Source organism: Culex pipiens, chromosome 2 (assembly GCF_016801865.2).
Source record: "Culex pipiens pallens isolate TS chromosome 2, TS_CPP_V2, whole genome shotgun sequence".
NCBI lineage: Eukaryota > Metazoa > Arthropoda > Insecta > Diptera > Culicidae > Culex > Culex pipiens.
Window position 1 is genome coordinate 72,108,223 of NC_068938.1, and position 20,510 is coordinate 72,128,732.

The window sequence follows — 20,510 nt, forward strand, 5'->3', positions numbered from 1 at the left end:
CGAGAAGTCCCGGGATCCCGGAATGTTTTGAAATAGTTACAAAATCTATTTTTTCATTATATTTGTTATGTTTTTCTTGCTTAAAATCAAAAAAATTAGCTCAATAATATTAATTGATAATTTACACTTCAATCTTAACAAGGACCACAGTTTTTAAATAGCTTAAAACTTTTAAAAGTTTTGTTTTGTTCTTTGTTGTGCTTTGGATTAAAATGAACTACAATGTGATTCAAATTAAATAAGTCTTTAATAAATATATTTCTTTAATATATATTTTTATATGACATGATGACTAGAAAACCTTTAAAATGTCTTTTTAAATGTCAAAATTTAGATAAGTTTTGAATTTTATGTTCTATAGAATAGAAGTTTGGGTAACAAGTTGCAAAAAGAAGATATTTTTAGCGCGAGTTGTACATAAATATGTCGTCAGATAAATACGACAAGTGCTGAAAAAATCAAGTTTTAAAACGAGTTGCTTACAATTTTTTTTTTACAATCCCGAAAACGTTTTTTTAAATGTAATTTTTGCAAACACTACTAAGTATTCTTAAGTAAATACACCGTTCAAATTAAAAGAATGTTGAAAATTGTTACTTTTCAATTTTATTAGAACTTTTCTACACTGGTATTGATAAGTATTAATTTTCCATTTTGTTAATTTTGGGGATAAAAAAGGCCATTTCGTCGTTCGATAATGGCAGGAAAAGTAAGTTGTCTCACGACGGAATTGTAGAAAACATATTCTACAAATTATGTTCAAGTTACAACCGCATACTGGAGGCAATCGGGACTATAATCTGAATGGGTACAGGAGATTTTAAAGCAATAAATTTGGAAATAACCAATTAATGCACTAATTATTTTTTTCTGTTCTAACCGAAGTTATCCAAATCATTATGCAACAAATTAGGCTTGAATGGCTGTCTTAATTCGTTTCATTTGTCCTGATTAGCCTCAGATGCCGGTGTCGCCGGGTCCGGCGGCGCAGTGGTTAGCGTGGTAGTCTCTCACCCCAGTATGGCCTGGGTTCAATCCCAGACGGACCCGGTGGCATTTTTCGAGACGAGATTTGCCTGATCATGCCTTCTATCGGATGGGGGAGTGAAACGTCGGTCCATTAGCGTAAAAGAGGTTTTGAGTGACTCACCACACATAACCTTCCGACGCCTAGAAATGAGCAGAAACTTGCAACAGAGACCAAGCTTTTGCTTTTTTTGCCGGTGTTTGATGAAATGTAATTTAATTTAATTTTTTTTTCAAATTTTAAATCAAAAAAAATACGTAAATATACCTAGTATTTTAAAAATACATAGGGGAGTGTGGGGTAATTTGGACACCCTAAGGAAATTGCTCTGCCACGGGCTGTATGGATATTTTAAAGAAATGTGGATGACACCAGAGGATAATGGAGACCATATTTTATGGAAAAATGTCATTTATTTAGATAAATTTTGATGAAAAACCCATTTTTATCGCAAAAATTAAAAGGTGTCCAAATTACCCCCACATTTTTGTGTGGGGGTAAAATGAACACCCCTATGGGGTAATTTGGACATGCCTTGTAGGGTAATTTGGACATGCCTTGTGGGGTAATATGGACATACCTTGTGGGGTAATATGAACACCTTTTGAGGGGTTATTTGGGCACATGTTGAAGAATAAGTTTAACATTTGATTTTTTGAGCATGTTTTTTAACCTTCAACCTGGTTTTGCAATTGCTTTATATTTTTAAGTGATTTTTTGCTCACAATATTTCATCAATGGTTTAAATAATGTTTTTTTGATAGAACTATAATTCAATAGGAAGATAACAAATAGTTCAGTGTAGTATGCCGAATTTAATCATTAAATCTGAAATGATTTAAACATTGATTCTGGATTAGGCACAAGTATAGTTTTAAGTGATTAAGGTATCGTTTAGATTTATCAAACCAATTTTTATTTATAGAACTAATTAACCTGAAACTATTTTTTTTGCATTCCTTAGCCCTTCAAATTTAAATATTATTGTAAACCAGCATATAGAAATTAGAAATGTCAAAGAAATTAATTAAAAACAATTAACATTAGATTCTAGTTAAACGCCAAATGTGCAGTAATCAGATTTTCATCCATTCGAATATTGAAATAAATTTATCTAAATTTTAAAAAATATAGTTTTATGAAAGTTGTCATTACTCACATTACTTTTTGAGTGTTTTGACATTTTAATTCCCTCTAAATTTATCTGAATGCCTTTACAAACTCAACCAACCATGAAAGTTACTTTATTTTTGCCTGACAGGTAGACTTTCAGGTATGTCCAAATTACCCCACAAGCTATGTCCAAATTACCCCCATAGCATGTTCTATCAAAAATTGCAATTTTTGATGATAAAAATGGATAAAATGCACAATATTTATACGTACATATCTCAGGCATCGTCCAAGCAACCCCCTTAAACAAAAATTGTCCACTTTTTTGCCATATAATCCCTGCAAAACCTAATTTCCCAACCCTCAAATATTAGAACTTAAGACAGTGCCAATCGGCCTTTGGAAACTTTTACATATTATACATAAACTACTTAACCTATATCAACTTTTTTGGTTTGTCCATACTCCTAGGCCATTACTAGTACTAGCCTTATCACTTAAATTGCCGTTTTCACTTTATATCCGAAGAAAAGGTGATTTTTAAAGGGGTGTCCAAATTACCCCCACTGTCCATATTACCCCAAACTCCCCTAACATATTTTAAAAAAATTCCCTAATAACCCAAATTAATGCTGGTATATGCCGAGTACCAATTTTAATGCATTAAAATTCTAATACTAAGTATTCAACTATTCATCTATTTCCACAGCCAAATCTGAATTTCCAGACCAAAATTTGATATTTTTTTCTCTAAATTTTGGGGATTACAGGTTTTGGAAAAATCCCGGGAAGTTAATTTTGATTCTAAAACATCAAAAAAGTTCAATTTTTAATATTGAAAGTCGAGCAAACAGCAACATATCGTGGGTTGAAAACTGAGGGCTCATAGGATGACACTGCGAAAAACTTATTTTCCACATTTTTTTTTCTTTTAGAGGCTGTATGATTCAGCCTGTATCTAAACAACCAGCAGTGTAACCAACAAAGTTAAAAACAGTCTGTACGACGAAATAAAAAACAAGTTATTTTTTTCTAAACGGTTTATAAATTGATGTTTGGAAAATTTCAAATTCGAAGCCCTTCCAGGGGCGAGGTTATGTCTTAGCAGGTTTGTGTAAACTCATGAAAGTGTCACAAACATGGATTCTTTGTGGACACTCAGGGGAATGTTACGGTGGACAATCTAAGCCTAAATCCCTAATGTGATCCCGATTGCCGGGACCGTGGTGTAGGGGTAAGCGTGATTGCCTCTCACCCAGTCGGCCTGGGTTCGATCCCAGACGGTCCCGGTGGCATTTTTCGAGAAGAGATTTGTCTGATCACGCCTTCCGTCGAATAGGGAAGTAAATGTTGGCCCCGGACTAACCTAAAAAAGGTTAGGTCGTTAGCTCAGTCCAGGTGTAGGAGTCGTCTCCCTGAGTCCTGCCTCGGTGGAGTCGCTGGTAGGCAGTTGGACTAACAATCCAAAGGTCGTCAGTTCGAATCCCGGGGTGGATGGAAGTTAAGGTGTAAAAAGAGGTTTACAATTGCCTCAACAATCAAGCCGACATTACTCTCCAGGACAAACATTCATTAAATTGAGTGGAATCATCACATTTTTTTTCGATTTCAAGATAGCTGTCAGAGTTCGAGATCCACCGATAAAAAAAATAAGAATTATCAAAATACCATCAAGCTTCCAAGCCTCACCTGTACGAAACCACTCAACGCAACGCGGCGTTCACGGGCATCATTATCAATTTACATAACCCATATCGCTTCCCGTTCCGGTATCGGTTCCATCCGGCTTTCCTGCCTGTGTATAAACTCCACCGACCAGCCCGGCCGGTTGCGATAAGGTACGCCATCCGATTGATTTTCAAATCGTTTGTGTACAACCCATTTCCGGAACTTTATCATTCGGCAATCTTTTGCAGTGCGCGAGTATACCTTCCAGGCGTGGCACCGGATATGTTAGCGGGTGTGTGAGTGTGTGCGTGCGTGAGTTGTTCCACAAGTCGAAAACCATTGAACCGGGAGGTCATGAACCGGATGTTACCCCGATGACGACCCATATGTGTGTGTATTGTGCTTTCGTTTGTGTGAGTGGATTGAAACGAGCAAAACTCCGGATCGTGCTAATATTATTCAAATTACCCATAATTTCACCTGCCTTATTGTAAGGGTTTACCTTGTGTTTGAGTGAGTATGGTTGCGAGTGTGTTTACCAACTTCACTTTTCAAATTTCTTCTTTTTTCTCGTGGTGAACGCGTTTCTGGATGAAAATCACCTCACCAAAAGTTTATTTTTCTACTGAATTTGAAAATTATTTCTTTAGAAGAGTTCGTGTTAAATCCAGCCCAAAAATCCCTAACGAATTTTCATTCAAAAATTGCAAGTCTGAGCTGTCCCGCCCAAGTGAATAAGCAAGTCGACTTATCGTGTTGATCTCTGACATGGTTTAAAAATAGGGACGGAAAACATGGAGGAAAAAGGGACTCAGCTCATAAAGCGTCATATTACGCACGATTGAATATTATTCCTCTTCCTCGGGGATGAGCTTTCACTTTTCACGCACACACACACGACCACCAACATTTTGAGGTTTTTCCTTCATTCAGCAGACATTTCCATACACACATACAGAGAAACCAAAAATAGCAAGCTACCGCAGAGCACGCGGGTGGGAAGGAAAAAGTTACGTACTAAAGGGTAATTGCGGGGTGTGGTTTTTTATTCGCTTCCCAACGTCCCCTTCCTGGGACCCCATTTTTATCCTTCCCTTCACCAACTTGTAGCGATCCTGACGAAGGCTCATTCGGTTGGAATTCCGTGAGGGCACTTGAATGATTCTCGCTTAGCCGGAAAAAATGTCTGCCCGCCGAGGGGGTGGAAGGGGTGGGAAAAGGGGAGAATGGCGTTTCCTGCGTGGCTTCCGGTGATAATCGACTTCGGCTCCGACTGTTAAGGGGGTGTTTGGAGCTTGTGACGTGAGCCGTACACACAGACGCCACGTGTCAGACGGACTAATTTGTGTGTGATGATACCTAATGTTGTGTTCTGGCTGGTTCACGGCGTGGAACGAATTTATTGTTTGGACGCAGTCAGTGATTTTTGTTTTCATTCTTCTCGTGTTGAAATAATAATGAAATCGTGATAAAGGGCAGTGATTGCTGGTTTCATTTCAAATGGTTATCTTTATCTGTTTTGTTTTAATCCAGAAAAAAGTCCAGAAAATTCTGAAAAGTATAGGCGATTCTTCAAAAAATAGCGTTTAAAGTTGACGAAATATGATATTTTCAGACTGCAAAGTTTATCCGAGTAATGGCTTTTCTACAATCACTTAGCTTAGAAAATTGTACTAAGCGATTGTGAATATGAATCAATTGAAAGGAACCTGATCTTCTAAAATGGAATAGTGCGTTAATAAGTGGCTTGACATGAAATTAGAAATATTTAAAAATCTTCAGTAAGTTGACGTCTCCATATCAAAGGTAAACATACAACTGCATAGAAACGTATAACAACCCAGGAAGTTTGCTAAGAACGACTCTTAATTACGTACTACATAAATATCATCTGGGGTGAATCAATCCACAGGAACAGATGTTTTAGCCTTGGTACTGTACAATATGCAGTCATTTTTGACTGGTTTTGAATAGAACAGACACAGAACCATAAAAATAAGGCAAAGTTTTCCAAATTCCAAGCTTTTAAGTGTTCTAAAACATTTGTCTCTTTTGAGTTTTGCCATCTCCCGGGAATTATGCCGATTGTCAATAATTTAACATTCCAACGCCCAAGGCTCCAAAAAAGTTGGAACGGTAACTTCAACTCGCTGGTTCTCGAGCATAACTCAACCAATCAAGATGATTCTTCTTTCCAGTGATTTGTTAGGATGTCTAGATGATTCTAGAATTTTGCAGAACTTGATCAAATCTGTAATTTATGCGATCAAAAACATCGTTCCAACTTTTTTTTCGCGTGTAAAAAAAAATTCAGCAGGAATTCCGCGGAGACAATTATTTTAAAAAAAGGTGGAACGATGTTTTTGGTCGCAGAAATTACAGATTTGTTCAAAACAAGATCTGCAAAATTTTAGCATCATCTAGACATTCTTACAAATCACTGGAAACAAGAATCGTCCCGAGTGGTTGAGTAATGCCCGAGAACCGGCGAGTTGAAGTTACCGTTTCACCTTTTTTCGGAGGCTTGGGCGTCCATGTAAGTTGGACATGCGTTGGGCGTTTCAGTGTTAAATTGTTCTTAATTTAATCATCATTTTCACAATAACTATGAAATATAAAAGTATATATATTTTTTTTTAATCCGGGAAAACCGGAGCAAAAATTAAAAAAAAATCGTGATTCGGGAAATTTAGGATTTGGATTAATTCCAAAAATTCTGTCCCGGGATATCCCGGAATTGACGCACTATGGCTACACACTTAGATTTTTTTACCGAATTTCTTAAAATTTTACCGATTCTTCAACTGCTGAACAGTTTGATAAACTGAAAAATAACAAATTTGGTCAAATCTTACCGATTTTCGGCAAAATTTTGTTCATTTTGACAGATGGTTTGCCGATCTAAACTTTACCAATTTTTCAACTACCGAATTCGGTTATAAAATCTAAGTGCATACTAAAAAAATTAAAACAATGAAAATGAAATAATGTAAATACAAATCTTGACTTTTTTTTTGATAAGGTCCTATAAACAAATGTAAACATTGAGTGTATCCCTTTCACACCTTATGTCAAAGTCCATCGGAGTAAGCGGGATACACTCAATGTTTACATTTGTTTATAGGACCTTATCAAAAAAAAGTCAAGAAATGTTTTTTATAAAATCTGCAGGCTGCAGGGATGTAAAAAAAATCTGTTTCGCTTGCGATATTTCTTCACCCGCGAAAGAGAGAGAGGAAGAGAATCACGCAAAAGAAAATCGCTCCTAAAATTCTCCAAGAAAATCAATCTGCCGATGATTTTTTTTATGAATTTCCTTGTAGGCACCAATTGAAATTATTTATTATGCTTTGTTTACACACATTGCCCATCTACAAAATGTGACAGGTCATTTTTCGACGTGTGACGTTACACTTGCAAGTGCAGTAGTGAAAAAGATGTTCCGCCGAATAATCAAGGTGATGATTTTTTTTAGAATCCTACCGATCTTTCGTGCGCGAGAGAGGAGAGCCATGCTCCCTTCGGATTTTTTCTCATGATGAACGTCCAAAGATTTTCTTTTGATGATGATCATTCCATCGCTGGTAGGCAGTGTTACAAATCCAAGTTTTAGCAAATTGTTTGGCAAGATTCAGATTTTTTAACAATTTTACCTAAAACTTATAAGCATTTTGTTAAAACTTTTATAAACATAGTTAACTAAATATAAACATTGATATTTTTCTTCAAAACTATAACAGCAACCTTAGTGTTGCTACATTTGACGTAAAAAAAATTTGAACACCTTATATCTGATTTTAACAAGAAAAACTCTGAATATTAAAATCACCCCGGAATTGAAATCAAGAATTTTTAACGGAACTATTTTTTTACAATATTGAATAAACTTTTTTTCTAAAATAGTGCTTGGACTTTGTGTGGCCTACCCCAGTACATGGGGAATGTAAACATGGAAGAGTTTCCATCATCATGCAACTAAAATTAATAAGTAATAACAAGTAAATTATTTTTTTATTTATTGAAGTACTAGTTTCCAGTTTCAGTATTTTGCAGGACTTCAAATATATGTATTCGATGTGGCGAAAAATATCACTGAGAACGATTTGGAATCATCTGATGGGTATAAATTTCTGTTGCATAATGCACTTTGTGATATCATTTCCATTTTAAAATTCTTTTCTTGCGCCGGGAAGAATTTCTGGGCTTAGAAAAACGGCATGAAAAAAAAAGTATTGCTTAAGGAAATATCAGCGACCTAAATGTAGCCCAGTAATCGATGGTAAAATACTATGAAATCATTCCTGATATTCCTGATTTTGGCAACACCCAAATTTATTTGATATGTTTGGTCTCGTAATACTTTCAAAACATAAATTAATTAGTTATTATTCAAAATATAATTATTTGAATGCAAATAATATCTTTTATCATAAATCAATTTATGTTTTTGAAAGTAAAAAATCATCCATTTCATTCATTACGTGATTTATGAAAATTTCCCTAAATCAAACCCGTAATTAGGATTTTAGGATTTTAACAACATAAAACTCACAATGTATCTTGCTTTTTGAAAGTTTCCACCTCTAATGTAAACCATTATAGTCAAGCTGATATAAAGAAATCGTGGCACATGTTAATCAACTTGGTGTTTGCGAGAAAAACTCACGTCAAGTTTGATAGTTCACATTGCATGTGGAAAAAAACTAACTTTCAACTGTCTACAAATTACTAACGTTATGAAGCAACATACAGGATTGATAGGAATAAAAATGATTTTTTTATAAATTTGAATAATTGATCAGCTTTAATTATTCACTCAAATTTAAAACGTTTATTTAAGATGGAGGCATAATTGATACGTGTTTCTATTTAACTTTAAACAATTTGTATACCAACTATTAAACCAATATCCAGTACCATTCTGCCCACCGTTGAAAAAACGGCTAATATCCACTTTTGGCAAAAATGAGATATTAGCACCAGGTGGTAGAGGATGTTCCAACACATCTCCTGGAACTTGAATTTCACTGAAATAGTGTTTAGACTTGGCTGCCGATGCGAAAAACCAAACGGCTAATATGCCACTCTTATGGGAAATTGCCTTGACGGAGATTTTGTGACAAACACTAAAACGCGTTTTTCTCGGAATACTTGATTTGGCATAATAGCCGAATTTTCAATTATGGGCAGCATTGGAGTGTTTAAAATTTTATACCCACTATCTACTTTTAAAAACTCGCTAAATTATGGTTTTCCACAGCATCCCAGATTAAATTACACCTCGAATGATTGAACAAATATGCCAGTGCCATTCGAGCATCAATTTTTATTAATGCAAACAACACCATCCATTCACCTATCAATTAGTACCACCAGCAACCATCCTTCTCGCGAAGTGTACCCTTTTAATTAACCCCAATTAGCGCACACCAGAACCCAAACTGAATCGAGAGCCCCTCTTAGAGACGGCTTCCAATAACGCACACGCCAAATTGGTTTCCAGTTTATTTTCGCGTCAACTTTTTTTTTGCTTTCTCAGAAGCTCGACTGCATTTTAATAATTAACTCTCCCGAAATAAGCACAGTTAAAAAATTCATGGCAATGTTACGTTAAGGAACACGGATACTTTTTTCACTTCTTTTTATAAGTAATGCCAAGAATTACATAAAAGAGCGTTTTTTTTACAGTGAAACGAAAAGCATGTGAACCTCAAGGCTTCGCTGTAATTACAGTCGTATTTTTAGCCCAACTTTCACCTCACGCCAATTTGACCTCATGAAAGTTTAACCTCAACCTAACATAACGCCGAAAGTTGCAAACTTAATCAGTCTATATTACACAGGGGCGGTGGTGGGGGGCTCGTCTCATCAAATATGCATTAGTCGTTAATGAATTATGTAAATAAATTTTATTAACCTTGTTTTCCTCCCACGGCAGCAGCAACAGCACTCCTTCTTTTCACACAGAGAGAGAAATTTCACGTCAACGCCACACTGACACTGACTGCGTGACCTCAAATTTAATTTTCCACTAAATCACACACACTTTAGGGCCGGATTTCCGGTTAATTTTTCCTCTCTCTGTCGTGAATCAGATGATTTCCTTTCGGCGATTTTTCCACTTTTCTTCGGCTTGAGATGCGACGATTTTTCTTCTGCTTCTTCACAACAGAAGAATGGAATAAAACGAGCTCGTTTCACTTAAATTTCATTTCCGGCCACCGAGGGTCGAACCTTCGACGAAATTTATTCACACGACGACGAGGACCACCATAATTTTTCACGCCACTGACACAAAAAAATTGCTTTCTTTTTGGCGAGACTTTGTCACACCAATTTTGTAGACTTTTTGAGGTTAGGTTTTGATTTTTGCAAAGTTCTTATTTCCTCAGATTAGTCGCTGCTAGAACGAGTCTAATTAATCCTTCCTGGGGAAAAGTAGAAAACTACTAGTTTTCCCCTCTCAGTTCAGGCTGCACTTTTCACTCGATTTTGTTTTCGCAATCTTCGTTTCGTTTGTTCCCACGAGGGAAAATCCCCCCGACGACCCACTTTCTGAACTGGTGCGGCAAAACAGTTTGCTTCAATTAATCAGATTTAATTTGATGCGATTATTCGTCCTTGTCTCTTTTCTTCTTCTTTATAACTCTGACCACCACCCACTTCAGCAGCTTTTCGCCGTCATCCACGAAGCTAATCCTGTGGGAGGGAGGGGAGGACGAACGCAAATCCCCTTCGAATCCTTACAAGTGGATTTTTTATTGTTTTGCAAACTGTCCGCGACCTTTCGCGCGGAAATCCGTGCTGTCCCCCCAGGTAACTGTTACGAAATCAGCTGTTTTTCCTCCCCCAAACCTCATCTATTCGGGAAAAACCCCCTCTTCCCTAAAATTCGCACTCACGCACACACCTTGCAGCGACGAGGGGTGGTGGTGGGTTCGGAAAATTCGTCACGCGACGCGGAAAAACGCATTCGAAAATTTGGCCCGACCGACGACAATACCGGCCCCGGTCCGGTATTTTACCCGACCAAGTGACAAATTGAAACTGAATCCCGACTCCCGGCGGTGGGGCCAGATTCGTGCGGACGCGAATTTTGCGCTCCCATCCTCTCTCGGGAAGAGTTTTTCTTTTCAACCCGAAAGGACGATGAGAGTGGAGCAGATTTTCCAGCTAGCGAGGAAGACTTGAACGGGAGAGGGAGAGCGAGAGAGTAACTGTTGCGGTCAGGTGAGAGGAGAGAGCGTGCACGCTGAATTGGAACTGAATGAAAGGGGAGGAGTTCATTGGGTGAAACGGTTAAAGGAAACTAGTCAGAACGGGTCTCCCCACCACTTCTGGTAAGGGAATGAATGCAACAGGTGGTTGTTGCATGGGAAAATGTGGTGTAGTAAGTTCATTTTCTAGCCGGATGATTGGGAATGAGAGAAAAAGTAAAAAGAAAGGATATTCAATCAAAATTGTAAACATCATAACAGCGGAGAAAAGCTTGGGAGATAAGAAAGAATAGAACATTGACAGCTGTCATAACTCTGTCTGAAGTGTTTTGTTTTTTTAATACGAGAATCTTAAATGAGGTGATGAAAAGTTCAACTTTTCATCACTTGTATCGAATAGATTTTGAGGTTGCTTATATTTTTTCATTGTCAAAGTAAAGTTTTGATAAAGCTTATTTAGGCCCGCCCGTGTGGATCAATCGGACCGAGCATTGGACTCACAATCCAGAGGTCGCTAGTTCGAATCCCGCGGCGGGCACCCTACAATTCTAAGTGTCTTAGGACACGAGTTGTTGGTACTAGCAATATTGGGTGACAACTATAAAGTCAACTTCGTTCATTATTTTATGGCCTCGTTTGTAAAATTATAGCTTCAATTGTATTCCTACAATGAACATGCAGTTTGCATATCAGAATGAATTCTCACTTTCGCATTCAATCATGATACAAATTTATTTCCACATGAACCAAATAACGTCCATTCAAAAGAGCCCGCACGTAAATGAATATCATTCATTATTCCACCCTTCAAGTTAAAAGCAAAATTGCAGCGTGTATGTTGCACCCCCTCTACTGCAACTTAACAAAGAAAGACAACGACAGTTCACTCTCACCCTCTTTTTTAAACAACGTTGTGTGCGCATGCCCAGAGAGGGGGGAATTCACCTTAAAAACAAACTGGAATGTCGTTCCCTCTTGTTGCGTGCACGCTGAAATAGTTTTGCCCTTTTTTTCAACAGAAATTTGTGGTGTCATGAGCTAATGAATTCGGGAAATTCATTTATGCTTGTACATCAACGATTTTTTTTGTTTAGCCGGATTTTGTACACTTATATCGAACATTTTTGACTATAGAGACTCATAGACTCCAGACTATAGAGTCCAAAATTCGTTGCTTTAATTTCAGATAGAGCTATGTCAGCCCCTATAACGCTTTTTAAAATGTTTTCGGAGAATTGATTATCATTTTATGAGCCACGGTTTGCAGTATGGGTAAGATAGGATTAACAGGACATCATTGAGAAATCATAGTGGAATAACATAATTATAGCCAATAATGCGAAGAAATTGTTTTTTTCTTTTTTCAACATTTTCACAGCAATGCAAAAAGCACAACAATGCTGCCCGTGGGAGTCGCTCAACCTGCATTCCTGTCACACATGAGGTCTGCTCAGCTGATTCCACGTAGATTTTTCCCGCCAGTAATGACAGGAAACGCTGACAAACGGAATATGTGCCAAAATCATAAGTGGTTTTTAACATATGAAGGGAAATCATCGTGAACTGGAACTGCCGGTCGTTAGCCCGGGTAAAGTGGAAACGTTGAGATGATTGTTGTCCTCTGCTCTCATCTAGCAAAAAGCCATACAGAGAACCACATCCCATTCAACCGGCTCCGTGGCTTAATGGTTACGGCTTCTGTCTCCCCCAAGCAGAAGGTTCAGGGATCAAATCCCGGTCGATACCTTTGAAATTTGGAATCAAGAATTTGAATATGAATAAAAACTAAAATGAATCAGGTGGGATTCGAACTCACACCTTTGGATTGGTGGTCTGGGACGCTAAGCAGTCGGCCATCAGAAGGTTTACACTCTTGCAGTGAATTGATCCGTAGTGTTGAAACATGTTATCTTCTCATATTAAATACGCGCTGATCCCTGATTTGCCTGACGGGATTGGAAGTCTAAATATAGATCGAGTTTCCTTCAGATGCTTGCTTCTATGTTTAGGCGGGCCGAACAATGCCCAGCGACCTCGGAATTGGACCGCAAGGAGCTCTGTCATTCTGAAATGGGTCGTTGGAAGCAGCGCGAGGGCTGTCACCACCTAATACCCGGGACTGAGATAAGCTGTATCAGCATTCGACATATACACAGTCTGATACAAATTATACTTTCCCATAATTTCGCTACCGGTTAGCGGGTATTGGATTGGACCACACACACACACACACACACAATGCAAAAAGCACAACAATGCGATTCTCTACGAAATCGGCCGATTTGTGGGGCCTTCCCAATGACCAAAGAATTTATTTTGTGTCATTAGTTCACCCATACAAGGCTCCTTACAATTTTGGCAGTTGTCATTTAAAAATGGTACGTAAATATTCTCAAATATTTTGAAGGAATTATCTGATCGATTCGGGTGTCCTCAGCAAAGTTAAGGTATTAATGAGGAACATTCAGAAAAAATGGTACACGAAAAAAAATAACCGAATTTCTTTTTTATTTTTTTTTATTCGGATAATTTTTGAAATGTTTTCCGGAACAAAAAACCACAACTTTTAAGCCATTGTGAAGCATTAAAATGTATAAAAAAAATTGTTTGTAAAAAAAATGTGTTCTTTGAAAAAAAAATAATCGGAACATTTTTTTGACTTCAGTTTTAATGTTTAACTTTAAATCAAAAAGTACTTCACATAATTTTTGATAAAGCATCTAAAAATTTAATTTTGACTGAAAAAATCAAGTTTTTCGCTTTCCCTGATTTTTTATTCCTGCAAATATTTTTTCCAAGGGTTAAGAAAATTTACAAAAAGTGCCTAAGAGACATTGAAGATTGCTGGCTTAAAAACAGTGAATGAAAGAAAAAGAAACAACAAAATTTAAGTTTATAAGTTCATCCCAACAGTCCCCCTTTTCAAAGCCAATATCTCAGCAACTAATGGTCCAATTTTTATTTTTGATGAATTAAACATTTGTGAAACTTTATGATCTTTTCGAAAAAAATATTTTGACAATTTTAAAATCAAGACTTACGTTGGGCGTAATGTTGACTTTTTGGTCATTAAACACTGAAGTCAGGAAGTTTTTTCAAAATGTAAAATTTCTATTTTTCCCAAAAACTTTTTTTTCGGAAATCATGCCTCAGCGGAAAAAAAATCAGCCAATACCTTTCTATGCCACAAAAGTTGCGGGTTTTTAGACCCCTAAACATTTAAGAAAAATTCATAAGCTAAGAACAGATATTGGAAAACTGTTTTTTATTAATAAATTAAAAAATCAGCAAAATAAATTTCCTCCAGCAAACCGATCAGATCAGATTATTAAATATAAAAGCCGGTTTTCATAAAAAAATTGAAAAGTTTAAATATTTGTAAATAACAAATTGTTGTTGACAAGTCTAGTTATTTTATCGTCATCTAATTATTGTATTTGTACTATTATTACATACCGATACGCTTTCAAAATTTCGCGAGTTCCAAATAAGCTGACCAAATCGTCGAATCCACTGGAGTTTGCTGTGTTACTGCAAAAGAATTGCAATTTTCGCATTTTACTTTTGCTTGCTGCGGCTAGTGTTTTCTAAAGCACTATTGTTAGCCATTCGGCAGCTGCGGTGGCCCGTGCAGCAGCTACGACGCACTTGAACGGCCTGTTTACGTGTAACTGTTATACGCACAGCAAGGCTTCGCAAAGCACGGAATGGATCGAGTCTGCGGTACATGCGCGAAGGAGATCAAAGACATTGAGCCTGCTCAGTGTTCTTACTGCGAAAATTTTTACCACATCAAGGCGGAATGCTCGGACGTTACCCGGAGTTACATGCAGGTCTTCTTCAGTACCCGCAAGGCGCTCTGGCTGTGTCCAAACTGTCATTATTTCAATTATTTCAATATTCTCAAAGTGTCATGATTTTCTCAATGAACAATCGGAGAACGGAATGCATGTTCGGATTCTTTGGACAAATTTTCATTAAGAGAAGGTAATATAAAGTTGTAAATAATAATTACTGTGTGTTTTTTTAAATATATTTAAAAAACTTCTTATAGGCATTTCAGTAGAACAAATTTTAAATAAAATGTGAAAACTTTGGTTCGTGCTTCGAATTCAGTTTAAAATGCAATATGAATCGATGATATTATAAACAAAACAAGTTCTAACGAATTTAAGGCAAAATTGTAAATTTGACATAGAAATTAAATCTAATTTTAACAAGAAAAACTATGACTATCGAAGTCACCCCGGAATTCCAAACAAGAATTTTCATCGCAAATATTTTTTAAAGCACTATTGAATTTTTTTTTAACGATACACAGCAAAACATTGTGTAATTTTGGAATGTGTAATTTTAGAAAGTTGAATATTACCTCTTGTATGATGACTGAAAAAGCGACATTACACCAGAATAGTGGTAAAATTACACATTTTCAGAGGTAAAATTACACATTTTTTCTGACATAAAAGATGTACCCCTGCCCAGATGTAATATTACCATGATTTTTATTTCTGTGTAGTGCATGGACCTTGTATGGCCTACCGCAGTGTTAAAAATAAATGTTGAGAAAAACCTTAATAGTTGGAAAATATTCCAAAAATAAAATTGAAATCCTACACGGAAACTAAAATCATGATTGATTATATATGCCAGCTGCACATAACTGTATCTCAAATCAGCTTATTAAAACTTATGAGTTGTCATATTGAACCTCATGTACTCCACATATAAATTTGAGTAACAATCTTCATAGATGATATATGCGTATCGCACATAACCGAGTTGCTTCCTTCCTAACAAAAAATATTGTTTACGCAAATACACTTTGTGAGCATTGCATATAAGTTGTATGTGCGCGATACTATAGATTTTTGCAGTATGCTTTTATACATAAAACTTATGTGCAATGCTCACAATATTTATGTATGCGTCTCGGTTTGCGTGCAATAAACGTTTTTCTCTGAACAAGATGGCGAAAATTGAGGAAAAAAATGTATTGTCAGATTTTCTTATTCGCAGTTGCTCCAGTCCAGTTCCTTCAACCGGATCTTCCGCAAAAGTGCAAAAAGTGGTTCTCGCTGGCGGACATTGGCGTCGATGCCGTCACTAAAAGTCGCTAAACCTCGTTGTTTGGACGTTCGACTCGCGTGAAGAAGCGGGTTTGAAACGGCGTGAATCGACGATCCGTCGGAAAATCGACTTCCGTGACAGGTTTGTGACGATTATTTTCTTGATTTAAATTTTACAAAACAGTTATTTTCCAGGCAAACCCAGCATAAGTTTTCCGGATCAAAGATGTTCAAAGCTTGCGGTGCTGAGGCCGATTCCTCAGATTGGTCAGGTTCTGAAGATGAACCCCGTTGGCGAGATCGGGTCTAGCAACAAGAAGGTAAATAAAGCTTGAATTTAGTTTATTTTTTATGTTTTAACTGCCCGTTTTTTTTTCCGGCAAAAGAAAATGAATCTTTAAGCTGCTCGACGTGATTTCTTGTGGTACAAAACGCAATTGTTAAAAACAAGTATTTGAATAAAAAATGTAGCAATACATTATAAGAATTTTTTAATATTGGAAGAAAGTTTAATCAGCAATTCAACATTAAGAATAGTAAATGAAAACAAAATACACCACTCTTGATAATCAAAAGAAAAATACATTGAAATTAAGAATTCTGCAAATACAACCTATATGTGGGTGCATATCGCCAAATGTTTCATTCTGTTAGCATTGCATATACTTTTCATGTGTCGTGAACATTTATGCATATTTCAAACTTGTATTCATATATATGCAGAGCTCATACAGTTTATGTGCAGCGCATATACCGGTTAAATGCAGAAGCATTTTGCAAAAATCTATATGTAAAACTTATAGCAGCAATCATAATATTTTTTTTTTTCAGTGTAACAATGTCTCACCGGTTTATGGTACCATTTTGGTAAATCTCTTGAACCATAAAATAAATCAAATAGAAAAATGTCAACGCAGTGCACAAGACTTAAAAAAATCAAATTTTCACTATTCAAATTTGAGATAATGAAATTTTGTGAATTGAACTGCATTCAAACAAATATTGAATAATAATAAAAATGTCATAATTTTGGGTCAATTTTACAAAACTTCGACTCAGACTACGACTCCGACTCTAGCTCCTCAAATTTATCCAACAGCGACTCCAAGTCCCTAAAAAGACAAAAAGAATAGAAAAAATGCTCAAAGTGTAAGTAAGAGTAATTAATAACTCACATTACGTTCCCTACGAAAGCTGCACAATTAAAATATCAGCAAACTGAAAGAAAATTCTAAATTAAATCACGTTTCTAAGTACATAAACGTCCTAGCCCAACAATAGTACAACTTAAGTCATTCCGACGAAACAATCTCTCAACTTTCTAGAGATTGGCAATGCACTAGCAAGCTGACTCTGGTGGTGGTTCCAATTTCAATTAAGATGAAACATGAGCCAAACAGCGATTTCAATACGCGAGACTATCACCAAATAATAAACAAAATCGTCGCTCAGCAAACATTCGTTCTTCTCTCCTTTGGGGAAGAAACTCTTGACTTTGCGCGTGTCTCCAGTTGCATCGCACTAAGGTCCTTCCTACAGTCGTAGAAGAAGTCGAGTCTCTTCCGCTCAAGGGTCGCGTTGAAGCGTGAAATACGACAAGAACAATTGCGTTTTCTCGTCGTTTGCGAATGTTCCAGGGTAGCTGCAGCTTTTTTGGGACTTGCGTAAAACTCTGCAGACTTTTGCTAGTTTGACAGGAAAGTTATTTCAAATTTCTCGTTAATTATTCATAGCCCAACTTTTCTACGAATCTACCCCCTCTGGGGGCAATCTTCCGGCTCAAATCCGATTGTGATTGTGATGCTGCATGAAGCGTAAAAATCCTGGAACATCAGGACGACAACTTCTTCTCACTTTTCGCGAGCGTCGAAACAAAAACAACACCAAAATGTTCGGCAAAACTTTGTCATCAAATAGACGAGAGACGCCCACCGAGCTGGGGAAAACGCTGAATTAAAGAATTTACTTCCGCTATTTGCACGCTGTTTATTTGCCGAATTCGTGCACTTGAGCGATTCTGTTGCATTGTTTTTTCTGAGGGAAGGTATTTCATTTTAAAAAATGTGACTAATTTAGTTTATTATGTTGTGGAAATAATTCGAACATCATTTCTAAATATCTTTCGAACTTGTTTTGCGTGTTAATTATGGTTTTTAACAAAATAAATAATATGATTGTTTATAAAAGTTCAGCTAAAAAAAAAGAAAATTAGTTTTGATCATGCAGCATTACACCTTTTTATTACTACTACAAGAACCATATAAAAACCGATACTGCACCGAAAGGGACGATGATTTTCTCAGCACTTTTTTTTTCTTGCCTGCTGCTGGTGTGTGCCCCGATGGGGCTGCTGGTTGCCACTTAGTGGGAGGTTATGTTAAATGGCGGAACTTAAAATAATGGAGGAAATGGTGTCATAAAATAAATTAATAACACCACTGACTGCTGCTCTGCTGTGGATATCAAAAGAGCATCCGCGAGAAAAAAGTATTATACCGGGAACAGGAAAGGGTGAGAGCTGGTTAAGAAGTTCAGCTGACGATGAAAGGAAGGTTTTAAGCCCTTGAGCTATTGGATAGTTGAAGGAATAAAGCGTAAGTACGGAACGGATCAAATGAAATCAGTAAAGGGAAATATTGGTTTAATGTTTAACTACCAGTTATATGAGTTGAAAGAATAGAAATTGAACGACATAATCGAAATTATTTAGATTATTTTGATATCTATTGGCCGATTTCATGAATGAGCAAAAAAGCCATTTTGTGTCATTGGTTCACCCATACAAGTCTCCATACAATTATGGCAGCTGTCCATACAAAAATGGTACGATAACTATTCGAAAAAATTTAACATTTGAACTTTTCTGATAAATTTGGTGTTTTCTGCAAAGTTGTAGGTATTGTTAAGGAATATTCAGAAAAAATAGGTACACAGAAAAATTGGCGATTTTTGAATTAACTTTTTTTTACAAAAACTCTATTTCCAAAAGTCTACACACTCAAATTTCATTTTTGACTTCGGCAGAATTTTCTGCCGAAAGTGATCGGCAGAATGATTTTCTGCCGAAATCTCGGCAGAATTATAAAAGATGCCGAATTTGTCAGCTATTTCAACCGATACTTCGGCAAAATGAAAATAAATGCCGAAGTTCGTCACATTATTTTGACGAACATCTCGGCGTAAACAAAACCTGCCGAGCTCGGCAAAATCCAGCTGTCAAACGCGTGGAAGTGCCGAACTGTTCGGATAGATTTTTGGGTAGCCATATTTGTTTAAGTTTTTTGTTGTGAGCACTTGTGCAGGTTCCGTGGAAATTCCGGATTCTGGAACATGTCTAACTGGACGCAGGCCGTTCTTGATACCCGGAAGGAAGCGGACGTATGACTTAATAATAAGCTCGGTGAGTAAAGAAATGAGTATTTTAGTTTGCAGTTTTTGTATTCAATTTAGTATAAATTTAATATATCTTTACAGTGCAAAGAGCAGTTTTCTGCTTGTGATATCCACAGCTATTTGTGGCAGCTAAGGAATTTGCGGAAGGAGACTGCTGTCTTGTTTGGATGGAACTGTTGATCCCGGATGGTGAAATTTGCGAAAATTGTATTCTATTGATGCAATGCTCCTCTGCTGCCAAGCACAACTGTAACAAAACCTTTCGTCAGCTCACGTAAATAACCGCTAGTGTACTGCACAAACTTGTATTGAACGTGATAACAAGGACGGAAAATAAAAATGTCAAAAGCATCCGTTATTGCATCTTTTTTTGATTTTTCGAAAGAATTTTATTAATATGACGAAAATCTCGGTTGGTTTTGTTTTAAAAATTGCCGAGATTTTCAGTTAAATTTATGTTTACGTATGCCGAGATCTTCGGCAGAAAAACGGACGCTGTCAAAATTCGGTTTGCCGAGACTTCGGCAGAATAATTTTCTGCCGAGCGCTCAGTTGTTCTGATTTCGGCAGAATTCTGCCGAAGTTCGGCATAAAAATCTGAGTGTGTATATTTTTTTATTTTTTTTTAGCCATAGAGCCATAGAGTATGGTCAAAAATTCTGCCACCGAGTTATAAAATTTTGATATACAGCGTCGACTCTCTCGTTGTTGATTTTGAAGGGACCGTCGAGAGCGGGAGTTATCAAATTATAGAACTAAAAATCAAAGCAATCTATTTGAAAAGACTGAAAAAAATATTGACAGCTGGAGCAATATTGATATCGATAAGATCGACAGCCAGAAAGTCCACTGTATAGTAATTTTTTTGAAAAAATCGAAATTTTTTTGACCAATTTTTTTAATATAAAATTAAATTTATAATCGAAAAGTACTTGAGATTTTTTTTTATATAGGGCCCGTTTACAATATATTGCATGTTTGATTTCAGCGAAATATTTGCAGTTTCTCGATTTAAAAAAAAAT

At 36.6% G+C, this 20,510-nt stretch overlaps 1 protein-coding gene across 1 annotated transcript in view; it reads right to left on the bottom strand.

Moving 5' to 3' along the window:
- Positions 1-10,103, bottom strand: part of LOC120422401 (uncharacterized) — a 726,749-nt gene extending 716,646 nt beyond the window's left edge. Inside the window, exon 1 of the mRNA XM_039585822.2 lies at positions 9,726-10,103. The gene's annotated coding sequence lies outside the window, so the exon portion shown is untranslated. The remainder of the gene's footprint in view (positions 1-9,725) is intronic.
- Positions 10,104-20,510: the final 10,407 nt, after the last annotated feature.